This window comes from Dipodomys spectabilis, unplaced genomic scaffold (assembly GCF_019054845.1).
Source record: "Dipodomys spectabilis isolate Male_0828 unplaced genomic scaffold, ASM1905484v1 ptg000166l, whole genome shotgun sequence".
NCBI lineage: Eukaryota > Metazoa > Chordata > Mammalia > Rodentia > Heteromyidae > Dipodomys > Dipodomys spectabilis.
Genome location: NW_024870843.1, coordinates 3,650,837 through 3,659,148, shown reverse-complemented (window position 1 = coordinate 3,659,148; position 8,312 = coordinate 3,650,837). Strand labels below are relative to the sequence as shown.

Here is an 8,312-nt window from a genome sequence, read left to right as displayed (position 1 = left end):
CAGCCTCCTGAGTAGCTAGGATTACAAGCATGAGCCACTCATGTTGAGCTGTCATTTTGGTTTTTATCAGCCCATGAAACACATCTTTAATACTAATTTTCATGTTTTGACATTTTAAATTGTGGTGAATTATAAATAACCAAATTTCCAATATATAAGTGTTTAAGTTACATTGCTCATATTCATAGTGTTGTGTAACCATAACCAGTATTTAAATTTTTTATTGCTTCAAACAGAAACTGTAGAGCACATGGGCAGCAAAGATGGCTCTGGGAGAGAGCAGAGTGGGCAGAGCCCAATTGACCTTCTGATCAGTGCCTAACCAGTCCGTGAAGGCCTAGGTGCATGATAGGGTATGACCTTGACAGTGATTGGTTCTTCTTCCTCCCTTGCCATGCCACCCGCCCTTTTTGTCTTTAAAAAGGGCTGCTCTCTGTTAATAAATGATTTTTCTACCTGCTGGATTTGGCTCCCCCCTGTGTCTGATTGTCTCCAGGGCTGAGGGAGGCTGGGGAACAAGTGAGCGCCGCACTTACCTTTCCTCACACCCTGTCTGTCTTTCGTGGGACGGACGAAGACCCAACAGAAACTGCATCATCATTAATCAATAAATTGTCACTCATCTCTTCCTCCCTCTAACTATGGACAATCTCTAATCTGCTATCAGTTTCTGTTGTCTATTCTAGATATTTCTTGTAAGTACAATCCTACATGAGCTATGCTTTTGTGTCTGGTTTGAAATACTTAGTTTTATAATGTTTTTCAAGGTTGGTGCAGTCCATGTTACAGCATGTACAGAGTGTCATTTATTTCTTGTGGCACATTAATTTCCACACTATGAGATGCCATATTTTGTTTATTCATTCATCTATAAATGAACATTAGGAAGGTTTCTATCCAGTATTTATAAATAAGGCTACAATGAAAACTGGCATCCATGTAAGTTCTATTGTCCATTGTTTGTTTGTATCTTTACAAATAGAATTGTTGAGTCATATTGTAATTCTATGTTAGACTCTTTGAAGATTCACCAACCTGTTTTCTATGTGGTTGTAACATTCTACATTCTCATTAGCTTAGCTGTGCCAAAAGAGTTCAACTCCTCCTCTTTTCTCCTAGTCCTGGGGCTTGAACTCAGGGTCTGGACACTCTTCCTGAGCTTCTTTTGCTCTACCACTTTAGCAACAGCATCAGTTCCAGCTCTTTCAGTTTATGTGGTACTGAGGAATTGAACCCAGGGCTTCATGCATGCTAGGCAAGCACTCTACAACTAAGCCACATTCCCAGCCCATTTTCTGTATTTTTTTTAAAAGTCACAATCATTGTAGAAGGCATGAAGCAGTATCTTCCTGTGATTTTGATGGCATTTTCCTAGCAACATTGGGGTTGCTTAGTGGTGATTTATCTCTCTGCTTTGAAGAAATGTTTGTTCAAGTTCCACAACTATTTTAAAGTGAATTTCCTTTTGTGTTACTTGATTGAGGAGTTCTTCATATATTCTCTGAGGTTAAAATCTATAATATATAGTTATTTTCTCACATTATTTAGGTTTTCTTTTAGCTTTCTTGGTAATGAAACTTGGTCTGTTTAAGAATAGTATCTAATCTTTTTTCTTTGGATAAAAAGGGATACAAAAGTTCTTAAAATAATAATAACAGCCATAATTAAAAATGCCATGGTTTTTTCTCTCAGAGGATCATTGTTCTTAGTGTATAATAGATTAATTAACCTCTTTTCTCGTGTGTGTAAATGAAAGCTGCTTTTAGTTAGGATCTCTAGAGTTTTTCAGAGGTTAAAAAATGATAAAATTTGAGAAAACTAAGTATTTATTTCACTTATAGAACAACTTTCTCTCCTCAACCTGAGTAATTATTTATACTATACTATTGGAGTTAGCTAATATTAATTAGAGGAAGGACTTTTGTATCAAAGGAAGGGATTGCATAAGTTGTGGGAATACAAGATGTATTGAGGAATACTTACAGGCTTCTGATATATTTTAGAAAAAAAATTAAATTTAAGAGTATCTTCATCAGGCTGGGAAGTTGGCTCAGGGGTAGAGTGCTTGCCTGGCATGCCTGAGGCCCTGGGTTCAATTCCTCAGCATAAAATAAGCAAAAAGAAAAAAGCCGGAATTGGCGCTGTGGCTCAAGTGGTAGAATGCTAGCCTTGAGCTGAAGAGCTGAGGGACAGTGCCCAGGCCGAGTTCAGGCCCCACAACCAGACCCCCCCCCCAAAAAAAGGAGTATCTTCATCATAGGATCTACAGAAGTTAAATGAGCCATGAACAAAGTTGAAATTTGTCCAAACGCACAGCGTACAGAGATGAGACCAAAGTGGGTAAGTACTATCTGGATCTCCTCCCTGTGAAATATCCTCCACATATTAATGGGATAAATGGAACTTTTCCATAGCACACACAATTCATACACTCAGGATAGAAGCTATTCCATTCAAGTATAGGCTTTGGAGGAATTTAACATTCAAAAATAATTTCAAGAGATTCTTGATTATAGTTGACAAAAAGGATTATATTGACCTTTCAGTTGCAAAGCTTTATCACTATTAGAAAATCTTCAAAAAATGATTTTGTGACTTTGGAGAAAATAATTAACTATAAAGCTTCACAAATTATATTAGGAAAATAAGTTCATAAAATGAAGAGTTGATGCCGAGTTATGAAAGACTTCATACTATTATTCAAAGTCTCTTGGAATCAAAATCTCTTCTCAGTAAGTTTTGAGAAAGTAGAAATGTATCTAGTGTTAGAATCATGGATACCTAAAACATTGAGTCATCCCAAAATTCATTGTATCCCTGAAAAGTACATAGAGTTCTAGTATCTTAATGGCACTCTCATGTGGAACCCAACTATTTGTCTTGGCATTTAAAACTGGGGAAGTGTTTTCCAGGGAATGAACCTTTAAAATATTCTTTTCTAAATAAAACAAAGGAAAAAATCCTTCTTAAATAATTCTTTAAAAGGATTCATTAGCTGCAGAGATCTGACCTTATGGGTATCCGGGATGTGCAGGTACAGCAATGCCCTTGTGGAAGGGCTCTGGGAAAGTGGGGCCACACTGAGCTCCTGGCTAGAATATGCTGCCAACTACAGGCAGAGCCCTGTGCAGTCAGGTGACCTATTGAAGTCCTCATTTATTTCTTTGTCATTGAAAGCAACTTTGAGATAGTGGTGCAGGCCCTGAAATCAGCAGGTATGGCTGCTCTGCAGATGCACTGCCCCTCATTCAGGGAAGACAGCTTGAGCCCTGGGTAGCTGCTGCAGGTGTTAAGCCTAGCCAGGACAGGTTAGCTGTGCAAGCTGGAAGTGGCCCACAATGTGCGGCTACATGCTGGCATGTGCAGCAGTTGTTAGCCCAGGTGGGATTCCCTCATCTGACTTCACTCATCCTCCCCATCAAGGCCTTTGACACACCCTTCACTTCTGTCCCAACTTCTAAGCGTGAAGACTGCCTCCTTGGCTCCATCTCCTGAGAGCTCAGTCACATGACTTACCTGATAGAGCTGAGTGTGGCCCTCTCCATGCTGACAGGGAAGATCCAGCTTCTCCTAGGGTGAGTCTCAGAGACTGAAAGGAAGAGGGATGGGTCAAGCACTCTGGTCCTTGGCTTCACAGGCTGTAGGGGCACTGAGTGATAGGTAGAAGAACAGCTTATTCACAAAGCCCCAAGCTCAATGCTCTCTGGAGCTGCACATAAGAGAGCACAAAAGAGAAATAAAGAAGTTAGAGGACCAGGAGTGATCCAGAATAGTGAGGGACCTCAGGGGACTGCTTCTAGTTAGAAAGAGACAATGTGTAAGGTAGACATCAAAACCAGGCTTGCAATCCCAACACTAAGAAGCCTGAGGAAGAAGGAAAGTGAGTTCAAGTCCAGCCTGGATAACATAGGGAGACTGCCTCAAAAAACAAGGTCTGGGGGTTGAAAGTGTAGCTCAAATATTAGAGTACCAGCCAGTGAGCAAAAGCATCAGATACTGAGTTTGAATGGTGTCTTGGTCTTCAAAATAAGTAAAGAAAGAGAGAAAGAGACAGACAAAGAGAGAGAGAGAGAGGAAGAAAGAAAGAAAGAAAGAAAGAAAGAAAGAAAGAAAGAAAGAAAGAAAGAAAGAAAGAAAGAAAGAAAGAAAGAAAGAAAGAAGGAAGGAAGGAAGGAAGGAAGGAAGGAAGGAAGGAAGGAAGGAAGGAAGAAAGAAAGAAAGAAAGAAAGAAAGAAAGAAAGAAAGAAAGAAAGAAAGAAAGAAAGAAAGAAAGAAAGAAAGAAAGAAAGAAAGAAAGAAAGAAAAATAAGGGCTAAAATGTGCCTTGATGCTACAGTGTTTGACTAGCACATGAAAAACCCTGGCTGTAATCCCTAGCATAGATAGGAGGAAGAGTGGGGGAAAGCAAGAAGAGCAGGACAGAGAGGGAAAGCGGGAGGGGGAAGGGAGAGGGAGAGGTCTCTGTGAAAAGAACATGCTAACTAATGGGTCTAGAATGTTGCTTTATAAGGCAGAGCTAACTATAGTGACTCCTGTAGTTGTCTATTGTGGTGCAAAAAAAGTTCCCAACACTGTGTGACTGGCATTATCTCAGGTCAGGTATAGAAATCTGGCTCAGCTGGGTGACATGAGGTTGTTGTCAGCTGACTGTGGGACTGCAGTATCACCCTGGCCTTTCTGAGCAGATATTAACCCAAGATCATTCATGGGAATTGGGGGAATGCCTGGTCTCCTCCACAAGCAGGATTCTCATAAGGCCTTAGCTAATAGTTTCACCCATTTGCAGCTATGATATCAAGAGGGGCATGCACAAACAGACAGTGAGGGACTCAGTCAGAGACAGGGTCCAGCTGACCCTTTGCTGATGCTTGCTGCCAACACTATCTAAATCAGAATTATTGGATTGTGGATATGGTGCCTCAGTTGGGGATGTCTGGCTTTCCCTTCCTGGTTCTACAGTAATGGATTCTTCTATTGTTAGAATAATGGCTCTTTTTTCTTACTAATGCCTCATTTCCCCTGTAGCAAGCTCTCAGAGTGGATGTTCTCTCCAAGATCATGTACATAACTCCTTTCATATGAAAATGGTTGTTGATAAAATCTGCCATTTAGGTGAGATGAAGACAAAGGTTTCATTGGTTCAGGTTAATTCTGAACCACACAGCAAGCCCAGCAGCTGTAGACTGTGTGAAAGCAAGGGAGCCAGGCTGCATCCCAGTGAACCATATTTATGGACACAGACATTTGCATTTCATGTAGCACCATGTGTCAAAACTATTTTCACAGACTCCATGCAGTCAGGTAAGAACAAGACTTGCCCTGCAAGGTGTAGTCTTTGTTCTCTGTGACAGACAAGCAGATGGATTGCTCACATCCATTGTTGCTCACATGGAACTCCTCTGATTTGTGCTGATTACTCCATGTTCTACTGCCCCTTCAGGACATGATTGAGAATGCTGGACCTGGCCAATTGTGCTCTGAACCATGTGGACATGAACTTCTTGGCAGACTGTATCCATGCTTCCCAGCTGGATGTGTTGCACCTCAGTAGACACAATCTGCTTCATTTATATCCCTCTACTTTCCTCAAGCTTCGGCAACAGGTTGCCCAGATAGTGCGGGTGTGGATCCCAGTGGAGTGTGCTATTACCCATAGCTATGTGGTCATGATGATCCTGGGCCTGTGTTCCTGCCACTATCTCTAGGAGCTCAAGTTCCTTGCTAACCTGCTGTCAGCCTGCACCCTCAAGTGCCTCTTCTCTGCACTGTGTAAACTCCCTGAACTTCATTACATGGAGTTCCTGGTGCCTAAGGAATGCTACCTGGAGACTACCAGGATGAGCTGGCATGTCCACATATGATCAGTAAAAATATGCTTGATTGCAGAAGAGCTGCATGCCGTGCTACTATGGGCCAAGCAGGAAGACATCCCCACCTCCCACCACTCTTCAGGAGTTTTCACCCAATAGTTAATGAGACCAGCAATGAGCTTTGTGCTTTCTTTCTTCAAGCTTTCAAAACTGCTTTAGAAAACTTTCCCAGAACACTAAAACAAGTAGAGTAGGCCCTTGAATTGTGCTAAGGAAATGTCTTGCATTTCAACCAGCCTTGTTGCCCAGAGATCAATCCCTATATCAGATCCTAAGCCTGAGATGTAAGCAACTGTAGTTTCAATGAAAAACCTTTGTTAGAGAAAGCTGTAGATACACATGACAGACAATGTAGGAAGAAAACATGCCTTCTAAATGTGACATCAGAGGCCCTGGGGTTCAAGTCTTTTTCCTTTTTTGTGCCAGTCCTGGGGCTTGAACTCAGGACCTTTGCACTGCCCCTGAACTTATTTTACTCAAGGCTAGTACTGTACCACTTGAGCCACAGCACCACTTCTGGTGTTTTCTGCTTATGTGTTGCTGAGGAATCGAAACCATGAATTCATGCATGCTAGGGAAGCATTCTATCACTGAGACATATTCCCAGCCTCCTGGGATTCAATTATAGGACTAGGTGAAGCTGTTACAGCAGAGGTCCAGGCATTGTGGTAGAGTGTTCAATTGGACCTAGGGCAGCATGTGTTGGAAGCAGTAACAGGGAAAAATAAGATCACTTGTCACAAAATACAAATAAAAGGTAATGGGTACATTTCTTATCAAGCATTGTTGCCTCCCACTTTGTTTCCTCTTACCATCCCTAATAAGAAATGTACTCATTACCTTGCTCATGTACTCATGTAATTGTAACTTCTCTGTAAAGTATTTTCACAAATGTGTGTGTGTGTGTGTGTGTGTGTGTGTGAATACAAATAAAAGAGATCTCATAGAAAAACAAACAAGAGAAAAAGACTGAAAATGAAAAGTAAAATGGAAAGGGAACCCGACTTTTGGGCCTAGCAGAAACTCAGCAGATCTGGTAGGAATTGTTCTGCATGGTGTGGCAATATTTCCTGGAGAATGTTTGCAGAGAATAGAAGCAGGGCTGGTTTTTGGTTGTTACCAGTGGCTTTGTGCTTGTTTTTCTCTGCATCCAGCTCAGTGAAAGCCTGAATTGAGGGTGTGAAAGATTGACTCCTGCCTAATTCCTCCAGCTCAAGTAAGACACCAGGTATAAGAAAACAGGCGTGGCCACATGCCTGTCAGCAGGCAGGTTCCAATCAGTGCCTGGCCAAGGATATAACACTTGGTCCCCAGGGGACAATAGCCCTTCATCCAGAGTAGAACATTCAACTTGTGGGCCTGGTCAAGGACGTCTCCTTGTGGCCTAAGAGAGCATAAGCCACTTTTTATTTTCTGCTTCCTTGTGAAAACAAGCCCTATATAAGTCCAGCCAAAATATAGTCCCTCGAACAACCTCCAAACCTGAAAGGTCTGTGCACCTTGCTGGCAATAAACAGTCCTCACCTGTTGATCATCGAGTCTGGCCTATTCCTTTTCTGTTTTCCTCCATTTTCCTAACAGTGAGAATGCTGAAATAGGTATGTGGGTTCAGGAGACAATCATTCCCAGGTTGCCAATGGATGTTCATGGCTACTTCTAGATTTTAGGTCTGCTCCTACTCTATTCTTACTTTGAGGTTACCTGAGATATCCTTAAAACAAATTCCCCTCATTAGTGTCTAAGACAACTTAATCACTGTTATTTCAATTCTTACAGGGTCTGAGAATGAGTCCATCAAAGCGGGCTTAGAGATTAAAGAAGTTTGTTAGGTGCTACAGAAGTTGTCTTGCCAGGGACACAGTGTAGACTTGGGAGCTAACACTATGACCCTAAACATGGACACAGCCTAGGCTAATGAAGGCAAAAAACACAAGCTGGTACAAGCTGCAAAGTTCTATTAATATGATAACATCAACTTTTTTTTTTCAAACAAGGGACTTTTACAATAGCAGTTTCCTGTTATTTCATTCCTCAGTTTCAAGCAAGAGATTATTGCATTCCTCAGTTCCCCATAAGAGGTTAATATCCTGACTCAGTGTCCTTGCTTGGTCTTGGGGTCTTTTATCCTAAGGGATCCTTACATTCCCCCTTCTTTTTGTAACTGAGTCAAATTCTTGACTCTTCTTCCTGACTCAGGAGGCTGTACTGGGCCCGAAGGGCCATCAGCTTGACAGTCCCAATTATTTTTTCAATAAGTGATATCAAAGAGTTAACCACACAGGAACCAGTAATAACAAGTAGAAGAAATAGTATAATTGCTGGTGGCTAGGGATACTAGCCACCAGGCCAAAAGGCTTTGAACCCATACTAGATCTAGTTTAGTGGATGGGTGCTGGTGGAGTCCTTCACACAGTTTATCTAGAACCTTTATGTTTTCTTCTC

General features: G+C 41.6%; 1 pseudogene; it reads left to right on the top strand.

Annotated features, from left to right (window-relative positions):
• Positions 1-2,283: 2,283 nt before the first annotated feature.
• LOC122119396 lies at positions 2,284-6,064 on the top strand (annotated as a pseudogene).
• Positions 6,065-8,312: the final 2,248 nt, after the last annotated feature.